Source organism: Triticum aestivum, chromosome 7D, assembly GCF_018294505.1.
Source record: "Triticum aestivum cultivar Chinese Spring chromosome 7D, IWGSC CS RefSeq v2.1, whole genome shotgun sequence".
Lineage (NCBI taxonomy): Eukaryota > Viridiplantae > Streptophyta > Magnoliopsida > Poales > Poaceae > Triticum > Triticum aestivum.
Window position 1 is genome coordinate 190710212 of NC_057814.1, and position 17237 is coordinate 190727448.

Consider the following 17237-nt stretch of genomic DNA (forward strand, 5'->3'; position numbering starts at 1 on the left):
GGTCATCGGAGGAGATCTGGGGCTTTGCTAGGCTTGGGTTTCGGGGGCCTCCGGAGCCGCACTCGCGTGTGACCCGAGAGGCGTTTTTGCCAAGAGGTCGTAAACCAGGGCTATTGTTTTTTCTACGTGTAGTGACCCTAAAGCATACTAATTCCATATATGAGGCTAATATGAGAAGTGCCAGACAGCCTGACATTTAAAGAGGCTTTGAGGGGTCTGGTTGAGTCAATTTTTTCTTCTTTCTTCTGTCTGATCAGTGGTACGGCGTTCGTCAGGTTAATTTGAGGAGTCCGATCGTAGATGGTGTATGTAAGAAATTGAGCGAGTCGAATCCTTTTGCTGAACACTTTGGAGGAAGATAAGTATAGGGTATAGCAGAATAAAGAAAGAGTGCGCACGACTTGCTAGGGTGGCTTCTGACTTCTTTGAGCACGGCAAAAAGCTCACGCGGCAAGAATGGCCACGTTTTTATTTCAAAAAAGAATGGCCACGTTCGGGTTCGGCTGTCGCGCACGCGAGCTCTCACCGGATCGATCATGGCCCTCCTCTTCGGTTCCAAGCCAAACATGTCTGCGGCTAGCTCGTCGCTTTCTGGGAGCACTAATTCGGAACCAACCGTACGTTCAAACCCCTGGTTCCCATACTCTTATCAACCCCAGTCAAAACGAATCCCCACATATCACTTATTTTTTTAGAATCTTCTCCACATACCACTTAGATGTGTTTAATCAAATTTAAAGTTTACATTTTCAAATAGAGACAAATACATCTTATATTGATCCGCGTCTATCTAAAAAAAATCAACAACTCCAATTTTTTTTTGTAATTTTCCCTAGGAAATATTCAAGAATTTTTTTCCTTAGGAAGGAACGGCAGCAGCACATAATAGCGTTGAATAAACCAATAAACCAACCCACGGGCAACCCGGCCAAAAAGCCCGATGTTAGAGCTCGGCTCAAACCTCACTTTCTAGCTGTAACCGACCCGAGAGCCTAGAAAAACCTAGCAAACATGAATTAGGAGGGTTTTATATAGGCAATTAAGTTTGTCAAAGAAAAAAAAGATAGCCGCAGCTGAAACTTTGACTTAATTCTCTTTGTCTCTGGCCATCGTTTTGGCGCTCGGGGTGGGACACACTGTGTTGAAAACAAAGGTAATCTGGTTCTTCCGCTACTGTAGTGACGTTTTTTCGTGTCACGACAATAGAGTGGATCTATATTCCGTCCGCAATTAGTGCAACTACTGCATCACAGTTTTAGTGTTTGTCCTCGCGGGACCGATCTTTGGATCCGTTGAGTTTTTGTTCGGGTGTCTTTGTACTTTTGTTGGTTTGATTTATTTTATGAAGTTGAAGACTTTACTCGATATTACGGTGAAGATTTTGCGATTTAGTTTAGCTGCACGTCACTTGCCTGAAATTGCATTTTGGGCCAGTCGGTTTCGGAAGGAAGAAGCAGTTGATGGAGGGGAGGAAGAAGAAGTCACCGGCTCTTCGGAGAAGCCCCCTACGTCAACCTTAGAGCATGGTTAATAGTATAGTCTACTGCTGGCTATAAGCCATTGCCATATCATCTATAGCTCATCTTATAGCCAATATGTATAATAGTTGATTAGAAGAGTGTACTACCCTTTTATTATATAGTCCACATTTCACTCTCACAAAAGTGCCTAGGAGCATGTGCTAGAGCTGACTCTTCACCAAGAGCCTGCTTACCTTCTCTCTCCCCTTTTCTTTCCTCCAACTAAGTAAGAATATACTAGTTTATTTCTTATAGCCAGCTGACTCAGCTCTATTGTACTTGCTCTTAGGATGGCAGGAAACCCCAATATATATCTTAGGCTGCCAGGCAACCCCACTGTCTATCTTAGGGGTGTGGGGGCTGGTGCAAGTTCGCCAGAAAAACTGGTAGTCATCGGGGGTTAGAGGGATGGCCGGGGCCTGCAATAGCACGATGGTGGGACGAGGTTGAGGGGAAGGCGGGGCGACAAGGCCGACGCAGGAGCGCCACCGGCCATGGGGGGTAGTGGTCCAGCCGGTGGTACGTTCGATGGTTGGGGAAGAAGAAGAAAGTGGGAGCTGGAGGTTGAAGAAGCAATATGAACCGGTTGTTTTGCATCGGACGACTGAGACAAGTCGACTGCCCAAATAGAATTTTCAGTCGATTTACCCCTAGGCAATCCCTTAGCAATTCTACAGCCTACACTTTCAAGGATTCATCCTCGACCAAGTACGTTCATTGTTGAAGGCTTTCCATCTTTTTGGATGGGCGAATCAGGGACTCTCTGGCACTTTTGTCAGTAATCAAGTCGGTGTACAAGTGACGATGTTAAAACTCTAGTTTAATTGGAGTGTCTTTGTCGAAGGCTTGAGTAGATTTCGTATTGCAAAAGTTATTTCCAAGAAGGTGCATCCAAGAGATTTTAATTTCTAATTTGAGAAATTCTTCTGTACACCCTCTGCTCACTAGTGTAAGACATTTGACTACCAAAACCATCTTACATTACTGAAGAGAAGTAGTGGTTTTTTGGATCTTCGATCCAAAGCATTTTACCTGTAATGGTTTTCATGTTTGAATAAAGTTACATTATTTAATCCTGGTTTTTTATTATTAAATTTGTATTACCAAAATATTCATTTTCAGGGCTACCGGCTGGGCTTGGCATTTTGTTGCCGGGCTTTGCAAGGCCTGGCCTGAAACCCGGCCCAGCCCGGTCAAAGCCCGGGTCGGCCTAGCACTGAATATGTTCCTCATCGATAAGAGATAATTACACGATAGTACCACATTTGGGGTGGTGGTGGCGAATTGGTACCACTTTTGGAAATTTTTACGTGTCAGTACCACGTTTGGGTTTAACCGTTGCAAATCGAGCTAATCTTCGTATTTCTACGTATTGACGCAGGAACCGATCGCCCGGGCCCGCGCGTCAGCTGCCACGCTGGCGAATCGGCACCCGCCTGCTCGCTCGATACGTGCGGTCCGGCTCGAACCGGACCGGCCCATGCTCTTGAAGGAAATATGCCCTAGAGGCAATAATAAAGTATTATTTATTTCCTTGTATCATGATAAATGTTTATTATTCATGCTAGAATTGTATTAACCGGAAACATAATACATGTGTGAATATATAGACAAACAGAGTGTCACTAGTATGCCTCTACTTGACTAGCTCGTTAATCAAAGATGGTTATGTTTCCTAGCCATAGACATAAGTTGTCATTTGATTAACGAGATCACCTCATTAGGAGAATGACGTGATTGACTTGACCCATTCCGTTAGCTTAGCACTCCATCGTTTAGTATGTTGCTATTGCTTTCTTCATGACTTATACATGTTCCTATGACTATGAGATTATGCAACTCCCGTTTACCGGAGGAACACTTTGTGTGCTACCAAACGTCACAACGTAAATGGGTGATTATAAAGGTGCTCTACAGGTGTCTCCAAAGGTACTTGTTGGGTTGGCGTATTTCGAGATTAGGATTTGTCACTCCAATTGTCGGAGAGGTATCTCTGGGCCCACTCGGTAATGCACATCACTATAAGCCTTGCAAGCATTGTGACTAATGAGTTAGTTGCGGGATGATGTGTTACGGAACGAGTAAAGAGACTTGCCGGTAACGATATTGAACTAGGTATCGAGATACCGACGATCAAATCTCGGGCAAGTAACATACCGGTGACAAAGGGAACAACGTATGTTGTTATGCGGTCTGACCGATAAAGATCTTCGTAGAATATGTGGGAGCCAATATGGGCATCCAGGTCCCGCTATTGGTTATTGACCGGAGACGTGTCTCGGTCATGTCTACATAGTTCTCGAACCCGTAGGACTCCACACTTGGTGCGCCCCCTCCTAGGGCCGGCCTCCTCCTCCCTTGCTCCTTTATATACGGGGGCAGGGGGCACCCCAGAGACACAACAATTGATCCTTGAGATCTTTTAGCCGTGTGCGGTGCCCCCCTCCACCATATTACACCTCGATAATACTGTTGCGGAGCTTAGGCGAAGCCCTGCGTCGGTGGAACATCATCATCGTCACCACGCCGTCGTGCTGACGAAACTCTCCCTCAACACTCGGCTAGATCGGAGTTCGAGGGACGTCATCGAGCTGAACGTGTGTAGAACTCGGAGGTGCCGTACGTTCGGTACTTGATCGGTCGGATCGTGAAGACGTACGGCTACATCAACCGCGTGGTGATAACGCTTCCGCTGCCGGTCTACGAGGGTACGTGGACAACACTCTCCCCTCTCGTTGCTATGCATCACCATGATCTTGCGTGTGCGTAGGAATTTTTTTTGAAATTACTACGTTCCCCAACAGTGGCATCCGAGCCTGGTTTTATGCGTTGATGCTATGCACGAGTAGAACACAAGTGAGTTGTGGACGATATAAGTCATACCGCTTACCAGCATGTCATACTTTGGTTCAGCGGTATTGTGAGATGAAGCGGCCCGGACCGACATTACGCGTACGCTTACGCGAGACTGGTTTCACCGTTCGGAGCACTCGTTGCTTAAAGGTGACTGGCGGGTGTCTGTCTCTCTCACTTTAGTTGAACCGAGTGTGGCTACGCCCGGTCCTTGCGAAGGTTAAAACAGCACCAACTTGACAAACTATCGTTGTGGTTTTGATGCGTAGGTAAGAACGGTTCTTGCTAAGCCCGTAGCAGCCACGTAAAACTTGCAACAACAAAGTAGAGGACGTCTAACTTGTTTTTGCAGGGCATGTTGTGATGTGATATGGTCAAGACATGATGTGATATATTTTGTTGTATGAGATGATCATGTTTTGTAACCGAGTTATCGGCAACTGGCAGGAGCCATATGGTTGTCGCTTTATTGTATGAGATGCAATCGCCATGTAATAGTTTTACTTTATCCCTAAGCGGTAGCGATAGTCGTAAAAGCAATAAGGTGGCGAGACGACAACGATGCTACGATGGAGATCAAGGTGTCGCGCCGGTGACGATGGTGATCATGACGGTGCTTTGGAGATGGAGATCACAAGCACAAGGTGATGATGGCCATATCATATCACTTATATTGATTGCATGTGATGTTAATCCTTTATGCATCTTATCTTGCTTTGATTAACGGTAGCATTATAAGATGATCTCTCACTAAAATTTCAAGATAAAAGTGTTCTCCCTGAGTATGCACCGTTGCAAAAGTTCTTCGTGCTGAGACACCACGTGTTAATCGGGTGTGATAGGCTCTACGTTCAAATACAACGGGTGCAAAACAGTTGCACACGCGGAATACTCAGGTTAAACTTGACGAGCCTAGCATATACAGATATGGCCTCGGAACACAGAGACCGAAAGGTCGAGCATGAATCATATAGTAGATATGATCAACATAGTGATGTTCACCATTGAAACTACTCCATCTCACGTGTTAATCGGACATGGTTTAGTTGCTTTGGATCACGTAATCACTTAGATGATTAGAGAGATGTCTATCTAAGTGGGAGTTCTTAAGTAATATGATTAATTGAACTTAAATTTATCATGAACTTAGTCCTGATAGTATTTTGCAAATTATGTTGTAGATCAATAGCTCGCGTTGTTGCTTCCCTGTGTTTATTTTTTGTTCCTAGAGAAAAATTATGTTGAAAGATGTTAGTAGCAAAGATGCGGATTGGATCCGTGATCTGAGGATTATCCTCATTGCTGCACAGAAAAATTATGTCCTTGATGCACCGCTAGGTGACAGATCTATTGCAGGAGTAGATGCAGACGTTATGAACGTTTGGCTAGCTCAATATGATGACTACTTGATAGTTTAGTGCACCATGCTTAACGGCTTAGAATCGGGACTTCAAAGACGTTTTGAACGTCATGGACCATATGAGATGTTCCAGGAGTTGAAGTTAATATTGCAAGCAAATACCCGAGTTGAGAGATATGAAATCTCCAACAAGTTCTATAGCAAAAAAGATGGAGGAGAATCGCTCAACTAGTGAGCATGTGCTCAGATTGTCTGGGTACTACAATCGCCTTAATCAAGTGGGAGTTTATCTTCCAGATAAAATAGTGATTGACAGAATTCTCTAGTCACCATCACCAAGTTAGTAGAACTTCGTGATGAACTATGGTATGCAAGGGATGACGAAAGTAATTCCCGAGCTCTTCGTGATGCTGAAATCGACGAAGGTAGAAATCAAGAAAAACATCAAGTGTTGATGGTTGACGAGACCACTTCAAGTGTTGATGGTTGACGAGACCGCTAGTTTCAAGAAAAGGGCAAAGGGAAAAAGGGGAACTTCAAAAAGAACGGCAAGCAAGTTGCTGCTCAAGTGAAGAAGCCTAAGTCTGGTCCTAAGCCTGAGACTAAGTGCTTCTACTGCAAAGGGACTGGTCACTGGAAGCGGAACTACCCCAACTATTTGGTGGATAAGAAGGATGGCAAAGTGAACAAAGGTATATTTGATATACAGATTATTGATGTGTACTTTACTAGTGTTTATAGCAATCCCTCGGTAATTGATACTGGTTCAGTTGCCAAGAGTAGTAACTCGAAACGGGAGTTGCAGAATAAACAGAGACTAGTAAAAGTGAACAAAGGTATATTTGATATACAGATTATTGATGTGTACTTTACTAGTGTTTATAGCAACCCCTCGGTAATTGATACTGGTTCAGTTGCTAAAGAGTAGTAACTCGAAAACGGGAGTTGCAGAATAAACAGAGACTAGTAAAAGGCGAGGTGACGATGTGTGTTGGAAGTAGTTCCAAGATTGATATGATCATCATCGCACACTCCCTGTACTTTCGGGATTAGTGTTGAAACTAAATAAGTGTTATTTGGTGTTTGCGTTGAGCATGAATATGATCTGATCATGTTTATTGCAATACGGTTATTCATTTAAGTTAGAGAACAATTGTTGTTCTGTTTACATGAATAAAACCTTTATGGTCATACACACCAACGAAAATGGTTTGTTGGATCTCGATCATAGTGATACACATATTCATAATATTGAAGCCAAAAGATGCAAAGTTAATAATGATAGTGCAACTTATTTGTGGTACTGCCATTTAGGTCATATTGGTGTAAAGCGCATGAAGAAACTCCATACTGATGGGATTTTGGAATCACTTGATTATGAATCACTTGATGCTTGCGAACCGTGCCTCATGGACAAGATGACTAAAACGCCGTTCTCCGGAACTATGGAGAGAGCAACAGATTTGTTGGAAATCATACATACAGATGTATGTGGTCTGATGAATATTGAGGCTCGTAGCAGGTATCATTATTTTCTGACCTTCACAGATGATTTGAGCAGATATGGGTATATCTACTTGATGAAACACAAAGTCTGAAACATTTGAAAAGTTCAAAGAATTTCAGAGTGAAGTGGAGAATCATCGTAACAAGAAAATAAAAGTTTCTACGATATGATCGCAGAGGTAAAATATTTGAGTTACGAGTTTGGCCTTCAGTTAAAACAATGTGAAATAGTTTCACTACTCACGCCACCTGGAACACCACAGTGTAATGGTGTGTCCGAACGTCATAACCGTACTTTATTGGATATAGTGCAATCTATGATGTCTCTTACCAATTTACCACTATCGTTTTGGGTTATGCATTAGAGACAGCCACATTCACGTTAAATAGGGCACCATCAAAATCCGTTGAGACGACGCCTTATGAACTGTGGTTTGGCAAGAAACCAAAGTTGTCGTTTCTTAAAATTTTGGGGTTGCGATGCTTATGTGAAAAAATTTCATCCTGATAAGCTCAAACCCAAATCGGAGAAATGTGTCTTCATAGGATACCCAAAGGAGACAGTTGGGTACATCTTCTATCACAGATCCGAAGGCAAGACATTCGTTGCTAAGTATGGATCCTTTCTAGAGAAGGAGTTTCTCTCGAAAGATGTGAGTGGGAGGAAAGTAGAACTTGATGAGGTAACTGTACCTGCTCCCTTATTGGAAAGTAGTTCATCACAGAAATCTTTTCCTGTGACTCCTACACCAATTAGTGAGGAAGTTAATGATGATGATCATGGAACTTCAGATCAAGTTACTACCAAACCTCGTAGGTAAACCAGAGTGAGATCCACACCAGAGTGGTACGGTAATCCTGTTCTGGAGGTCATGTTATTTGACCATGACGAACCTACGAACTATGAGGAAGCGATGATGAGCCCAGATTCCGGGTAATGGCTTGAGGCCATGAAATCTGAGATGAGATCCATGTATGAAGAACAAAGTATGGACTTTGGTTGACTTGCCCAATGATCGGCGAGCCATTGAGATTAAATAGATCTTCAAGAGGAAGACAGACAGTGATAGTAGTGTTACTGTCTACAAAGCTAGAATTGTCGCAAAAAGGTTTTCGACAAGTTCAAGGTGTTGACTACGATGAGAGTTTCTCACTCGTATCTATGCTTAAGTCTGTCCGAATCATGTTAGCAATTGCCGCATTTTATGAAATCTGGCAAATGGATAAACAAAACTGCATTCCTTAATGGATTTATTAAAGAAGAGTTGTATATGATGCAACCAGAAGGTTTTGTCAATCCTAAAGGTGCTCACAAAATATGCAAGCTCTAGCGATCCATCTATGGACTGGTGCAAGCATCTCGGAGTTGGAATATACACTTTGATAAGTTGATCAAAGGATATAGTTTTATACAGACTTGCGGTGAAGCCTGTATTTACAAGAAAGTGAGTGGGAGCACTACAGCATTTCTGATAAGTATATGTGAATGACATATTGTTGATCGGAAATAATGTAGAATTATTCTGCAAAGCATAAAGGAGTGTTTGAAAGGAGTTTTTCAAAGAAAGACCTCGGTGAAGCTTCTTACATATTGAGCATCAAGATCTATAGAGATAGATCAAGACGCTTGATAAGTTTTTTCAATGAGTACATACCTTAACAAGATTTTGAAGTAGTTCAAAATACAACAGTCAAAAAAAGAGTTCTTGCCTGTGTTACAAGGTATGAAATTGAGTAAGACGCAAAGCCCGACCACGGAAGAAGATAGAACGAGAATGAAAGTCATTCCCTATGCCTTGGCCATAGGTTCTATAAAGTATGCCATGCTGTGTACTAAGTCTATTGTATACCCTACACTGATTTTGGCAAGGGAGTACAATAGTGATCTAGGAGTAGATCACTGGACAGCGGTCAAAATTATCCTTAGTGGAATAAGGAAATGTTTCTCGATTATGGAAGTGACAAAACGTTCGTCGTAAAAGGTTACGTCGATGCAAGTTTTGACACTAATCTAGATGACTCTAAAGTCTCGGTCTAGATACATATTGAAAGTGGGAGCAATTAGCTAGAGTAGCTCCGTGCAGAGCATTGTAGACATAGAGATTTGCAAAATACTTACGGATCTGAATGTGACAGACCCGTTGACTAAAATTATCTCACAATCAAAACATGATCACACCTTAGTACTCTTTGGGTGTTGATCACATAGCGATGTGAACTAGATTATTGACTCTAGGAAACCCTTTGAGTGTTGGTCACATAGAGATGTGAACTATGGGTGTTAATCACATGGTGATGTGAATTATTGATGTTAAATCACATGGCGATGTGAACTAGATTATTGACTCTAGTGCAAGTGGGAGACTGAAGGAAATATGCCCTAGAGGCAATAATAAAGTATTATTTATTTCCTTGTATCATGATAAATGTTTATTATTCATGCTAGAATTGTATTAACCAGAAACATAATACATGTGTGAATATATAGACAAACAGAGTGTCACTAGTATGCCTCTACTTGACTAGCTCGTTAATCAAAGATGGTTATGTTTCCTAGCCATAGACATAAGTTGTCATTTGATTAACGAGATCACCTCATTAGGAGAATGACGTGATTGACTTGACCCATTCCGTTAGCTTAGCACTCCATCGTTTAGTATGTTGCTATTGCTTTCTTCATGACTTATACATGTTCCTATGACTATGAGATTATGCAACTCCCGTTTACCGGAGGAACACTTTGTGTGCTACCAAACGTCACAACGTAAATGGGTGATTATAAAGGTGCTCTACAGGTGTCTCCAAAGGTACTTGTTGGGTTGGCGTATTTCGAGATTAGGATTTGTCACTCCAATTGTCGGAGAGGTATCTCTGGGCCCACTCGGTAATGCACATCACTATAAGCCTTGCAAGCATTGTGACTAATGAGTTAGTTGCGGGATGATGTGTTACGGAACGAGTAAAGAGACTTGCCGGTAACGAGATTGAACTAGGTATCGAGATACCGACGATCAAATCTCGGGCAAGTAACATACCGGTGACAAAGGGAACAACGTATGTTGTTATGCGGTCTGACCGATAAAGATCTTCGTAGAATATGTGGGAGCCAATATGGGCATCCAGGTCCCGCTATTGGTTATTGACCGGAGACGTGTCTCGGTCATGTCTACATAGTTCTCGAACCCGTAGGACTCCACACTTGGTGCGCCCCCTCCTAGGGCCGGCCTCCTCCTCCCTTGCTCCTTTATATACGGGGGCAGGGGGCACCCCAGAGACACAACAATTGATCCTTGAGATCTTTTAGCCGTGTGCGGTGCCCCCCTCCACCATATTACACCTCGATAATACCGTTGCGGAGCTTAGGCGAAGCCCTGCGTCGGTGGAACATCATCATCGTCACCACACCGTCGTGCTGACGAAACTCTTCCTCAACACTCGGCTGGATCGGAGTTCGAGGGACGTCATCGAGCTGAACGTGTGTAGAACTCGGAGGTGCCGTACGTTCTGTACTTGATCGGTCGGATCGTGAAGACGTACGACTACATCAACCGCGTTGTGATAACGCTTCCGCTGTCGGTCTACGAGGGTACGTGGACAACACTCTCCCCTCTCGTTGCTATGCATCACCATGATCTTGCGTGTGCGTAGGATTTTTTTTGAAATTACTACGTTCCCCAACAGCTCTGTCTCTCCCTCCTCGCTCGTGCCTTCCTCCTCGCTCCTCTCTCGCCGCCCTCGTCGCCGCCCGCAGCGTTGCCGGACCGGACCGCCGCCGCCCGCCATGGTTTTCAAAGACGAAAGCAGTGAGGAGATGTCCAGCCTGCCGTACATGCACTCAACCTCATCCACGTACGGGCTTAACCAGGTGATTTCCCTTGAGCTAGGTTTAGGGTTAGGGTTTTAGATTTGGGGCTTTTTGATTTGGTTGATTTTGCTGGGTTTTGATTTGGGCATTTTGTTTGTATGAGGTTCGGCAGGTCCCTTTCAGCGTTGAAGATCTAGATTACCAGGGGCTTGAGCTGGAAACGATGTCGCCATGTGAGAAGCACGGGAAGGCATCTGAGAGGCTTGTCGCATTTGAAGGAACAGACACAGGGAGAAGGTTCTTAGCATGTGCAGAGCCGGTATGAATTGTAGGGTGATAGTTGGATATTATATTTTGGTTGATATTGTCATTTTATTGTTGGTTTGTTAGTGGCATATTGAACATGACTACAAGGCCTGATTATTAGGGCATATTCACTTTTGCAACAGCAGTGGCAGTAGTTTCATGACAGTGGTACTATTATTTAGCAGTGGCATTGTTCTTGGTATCATGTGAAATATTCAGTTTAGGACTTCTACAGGTTTTATGTTGCTGTTGTGGCATTTTTATGTACTTAACGACAGTGCACTGTTAATTATGTTGCTGTTACACTTTTACTCCTGTTTGGAACTAAATATTGAGTGCAAATTTGTTCAAATCTGTAGCTGAGTGGTGTTGTAATTTGTCATGCTGTTATTTAGTGGGTAGGTACATCTCAATTACCAGTGTAGCTTAGTGCTGCTACAATTACCAATTTAGAAAGGAAAAATAGTGGTAGGAACCAATGTAGCTTAGTGCACTAGTTATTTACGTGTGGTATGAACTAACTTGTTTATTATTTATCTTTTTGCTCTTTTTGCAGGAAGGGCAGAATTGTGGATTTGTTGAATGGGTTGATCACCAGTGGCCCCCAACAATGCAAAATGCATTGTTGAAGCTGTGGGCAATGGTTGAAGATAGCAGGAGTGCTAGGGTGAATGATAATCTTGAAAGTTCTTTCACTATCCACCATCTGACAGAAGAGAAGAACAAGTTGGAAGCCAACTATGACAAGCTAGTCCAAGATGTGCATGAGCTTATGAGCTTCCAGGAGGAGAGGGTGGTGGATTTCAGACATCTGCAGTCTGCCATTACATATCAGCATGAATGCAGAAGTGAACTGGTGGCTGATATGAAGGCACATATGGCAAAGAGAGATGCAGAGTCTGAGAAGCTTAAGCAGAATTATGAAGTGCTACTGAACCTGATAAGATCTCAAGCTACAGTCATCCAGAACCTGAAGTTGAAGCATATTACAGATAAGCAATTGCTTAGTGAAGCTAAGATGAACTTGGAGTTGAAGAATGCAGAGCTCACAAAGTCTGAGGAGAAGCTCACCCAAGATAAGCTAGAGTTGAAGTTTCAGGTTTCAGATTTGCTTAAGGGAAAGGAAAAGCATGGTGAAGAGATGGTGCAGCTAGAGCTTCAGTTTGCTGAGCTGATGAAGGCAGAGGAGAAGCTGAAGGAGAAGATCAAGGGGATCCAGGCCATCTTAGAGAAGTGAAGAAAATGAATATGACCTAGTGGGCAATGCTGACCTTTTGGGCATGATGGTTGTGTAGTGTATGGCTCTACTAAATGTGAACTTCTCTAAGATGAACTATGGTTGTGTATGTATGTAGTAAATACGCTTTTCATCCTTTTGTGAGAAAAGGATGAACTATGCATCTAAACTTCACTATGTATTGTGAACAATGGTTCTGTACCCTATAATATGTTGAACTCCAGTAACTATTGTGTGTTATGTTTGCTAGACTTGAAATGTGTTATATCATGCATTGGAAGATGGATCAGATATTCTATGTTATGCTTGCTAGACTTCAGATTATGATTTCTCATGCACTAGGTTTGTGACGCCCCCGATTTGACCGTACACTAATCATGCACGCAAACGTGTACGATCAAGATCAGGGACTCACGGGAAGATATCACAACACAACTCTAATACATAAATAAGTCATACAAGCATCATATACAAGCCAGGGGCCTCGAGGGCTCGAATACAAGTGCTCGATCATAGACGAATCTGCGGAAACAACAATATCTGAGTACAGACATAAGTTAAACAAGTTTGCCTTAAGAAGGCTAGCACAAAAGTAGCAACGATCGAAAAGGCAAGGCCTCCTGCCTGGGACCTCCTAACTACTCCTCGAAGCCGAAATCCACGTAGAATCATCCTCGGGAGCTCTAGCTCCTGGACTCCAGCATCTGGTTGCGACAATCCGGTATAGAAAGGGGAAAAGAGGGAGAAAAGCAACCGTGAGTACTCATCCAAAGTACTCGCAAGCAAGGAGCTACACTACATATGCATGGGTATATGTGTAAAGGGCCATATTAGTGGACTGAACTGCAGAATGCCAGAATAAGAGGGGGATAGCTAATCCTGTCGAAGACTACGCTTCTGGCCACCTCCATCTTGCAGCATGTAGAAGAGAGTAGATGGTAAGTTCACCAAGTAGCATCGCATAGCATAATCCTACCCGGCGATCCCCTCCTCGTCGCCCTGTTAGAGAGCGATCACCGGGTTATATCTGGCACTTGGAAGGGTGTGTTTTATTAAGTATCCAGTTCTAGTTGTCATAAGGTCAAGGTACAACTCCGGGTCGTCCTTTTACCAAGGGACACGGCTATTCAAATAGATAAACTTCCCTGCAGGGGTGCACCACATAACCCAACACGCTCGATCCCATTTGGCCGGACACACTTTTCTGGGTCATGCCCGGCCTCGAAAGATCAACACGTCGCAGCCCCACCTAGGCACAACAGAGAGGTCAGCACGCCGGTCTAAATCCTATGGCACAGGGGTCTGGGCCCATCGCCCATTGCACACCTGCACGTTGCGAGGGCGGCTGGAAGCAGACCTAGCCTAGCAGGCGTTCCAGTCCAATTCGGCGCGCGCCGCTCCGTCGCTGACGTCAAGAAGAGCTTCGGCTGATACCACGACGTCGAGTGCCCATAACTGTTCCCGCGTAGTTGGTTAGTGCGTATAGACCAAATGGCCAGACTCAGATCAAATACCAAGATCTCGTTAAGCGTGTTAAGTATCCGTGAACGCCGACCAGGGCCAGGCCCACCTCTCTCCTAGGTGGTCTCAACCTGCCCTGTCGCTCCGCCACAAAGTAACAGTTGGGGGCCGTCAGGAACCCAGGCCCACCTCTACCGGGATGGAGCCACCTGTCCTTTCAGCCCCCTCATCAAAATCACTTGCGGGTACTCAACGAGCCGACCCGACTTTAGTCACCACATGTGTCATGTATAGAGTATATAAACATATACCCGTGATCACCGCCCAAGTGATCACGGCCCGATAGTATAGCACACCAGACGGACAAGAATGTAGGGCCACTGATGGAAAACTAGCATCCTATACTAAGCATGTAGGATTGCAGGTAAAGGTAACAACAGTAGTAGCAAGGACAGGCTATGCATCAGGATAGGATTAACGGAAAGCAGTAACATGCTACACTACTCTAATGCAAGGAGATATCTGGTGATCAAGGGGGGGGGGCTTGCCTGGTTGCTCTGGCAAGTAGGAGGGGTCGTCAACTCCGTAGTCGAACTGGGCAGCAGCAGCGTCGGTCTCGTAGTCTACCGGAGAGAAGAGGGGGAAGAAACAGTAAATACAATGCAAACATAAGCATGATGATGCGTGACATGACAATGAGCGGTGCTAGGTGTGCCCTAACGCGGCAGTAGGTGGTACTGGCGAAGGGGGGGAACATCCGGGACAGTATTCCTGATGTTTCGCATTATCGGACAGATGAAACGGAGGGGGAAAGTTGCGAGTTCGATATGTTAGGGATGTGTGGCGGACGAACGGGCTGCGTATCCGAATTCTTCTCGTCGTTCTGAGCAACTTTCATGTACAAAGTATTTTCATCCGAGCTACGGTTTATTTTATATTAATTTTAAAAGTTTTTAAATCACATTTAGAATTATCAGAAATTAATTTAATTCCAAAACGTTTATTGCGTCATCATGACGTCAGCGTGACGTAAGCGGTCAGCGTTGACCGGTCAAACAGGGCAGTGGGGCCCATCTGTCATTGACTGTTTACCTAATCAGATAATTAAGGTTAATTAACAGTGTTAATTAGATTAACTAACATGATTAACTAAGTTAATTAATTATCTTACTTAATTAATTATTATTCTTACTATTATTTTTATTCCTCTTTTTTTCTCTTTTTTTATCTTCCGGGGGGTGGGCCCTGCCTGTCATTGGCCCTAGGGGGCCTAGCGGGTTCGGCGGGTTCGGGCGCTGGAGCGGACAACCCGCCAGGGCGACAGGGAGCCCGCCCAGAAGGGCGCGGCCGCGCTGGCGGGTGCCGGGCACGCCGGCGGGCGGCGGTGCGAGGGGGGGCGGAGGCCACGGTAGGGCACCGCGCGCGCAGGTGAGCGGCGCGGGGGGAGGTGGCTGGAGGCGGGCAAGGCAATGGGCGTCGGTGACCTGCGCGTGGACGGTGGCACGGTGAGCGCGCGTCGGGCGCGACCGGAGATGGCGCGGGCGTGCACGGCGATGGGGACCGGGGCGCGCGGTGACGAGGTGAGCCGGGGAAGGCGAGTGCGCGGCCGACGCGGGGAGAGGAGGAGGGAAAGGCGGCTGCTCACGGCGGGGAGTAGGGTCCAGGGCAGCGGGCTCGATGGAGGTTGATGCGGCGGGGTCCAGCGATGGCGGGGGCGAGGTCGAGGATGGAGAGGACAGCGAGGCGGCGACGTGACTATGTCGGCGGGCGCCGGGGTCGGGTGCCGGCGGGGACGACGGGCGTCGATGGGGCGACGAGGCCTGGGGAGGCCGGCGGGGATGAGGCGAGGCGACGGGGCGGCGCAGGTGGGGGCCGGCGAGTGCCCGGCAACGGCGGAGCGCCAGGGGAGGCAGAGGGCGCCGGGCGCTGAGGTGGTTGCCCTGATCCAGAAGGGGATCGGGGAGTGGGGAGGGAGCGAGGGGAGTGGGGAATCGGGGAGGGAGAAGTGGGAGGGGTTAGGGTTTCGGTCGGGTGGACCGGGGTTAAGTGGTGGGGGTGTGGGCCGGCCCGTTCGGGCGGCACAGGCCAGCTGGGCCACGAGGCCCGGCGGGGGTGGGGGGGTATGTTGTTCTTTTTTTAATTCTTTTCTATTTTATTTTAGTTACATTTTATTTTAGTGTTAGTAAAAATTATCACTAACACCTAACTTGGTACTTTTAAATAAACTACTACCACATCAATTCTCATCCCAATTAAAATAGTTTAATATTTTATAAAATTCAAAAGGCATTTATTTTATTATTTAACCCACAGTTTTAGTTATTTTGAACACTTAAACATTTTATTAAATTTAGGTTTCTCCGCCATTATTACCCATGATTTATTTATCACATTTACAACATTTTAGTTTTCACTTTTGAAAACTTTAACTGTTCGACTTGATCTTAAATTTGAATTTGGATTGGTTCTAAACTAACACGAGATTAGCAACAGTAATCGTGGTGACGTGGCATCATTACTAGAGGGTTACTGTAGCTTGATTACCCGGGCGTCACAATTCTCCTCCACTACAAGAAATCTCATCCCGAGATTTTAAGAGGTGGAGTAAGGGGAAAAGTTGTGGTTGCGAAATTCTAACGGATCTTCTCAGTCTTGATTTCTCTTCCCGAAGTAGTCGATCCCTTTTGTTGATGTCTTCAGTTCTCTGTTTCAGGGCATCGTGACAATGTTGTCATTCTTCCTTGATGATCTTCATCGTACTTACGGAAAAAATAAGAGGGGTATTCCGGGAGAACGGACCCTTGCAAGGTTGACTATCTGGTAGATAACATCGGGGAAGGTGGCGGAAAGTAACTCTCGAATTGAAACCTTAGAAAATATCGAGAGCAAGGTAAGAAGGTCTCATGAGAAGTTTCGAGCGGGCAGCCAATCGTTCGTTACCTGAAACAGAGTGTGAAAGGGTTTCAGAGCGACGGGAATAAGTATTGCATCTGATACCAGAACAGATCACAAGAAGGTGGCTCGTGAATCACATACGAAGTCAAGCTCGAGGAATAACTTCGACAACAGGGTGTATAGGAGAGTCAGGTTTCGATCCTGTGGAACTGTGGGTTATGGGCCCACCATGTGGGTTAAAAGTAGGAAGGGCGGTGACATCTTGCACGATCATGATAGCAAGGCATGTCAGAG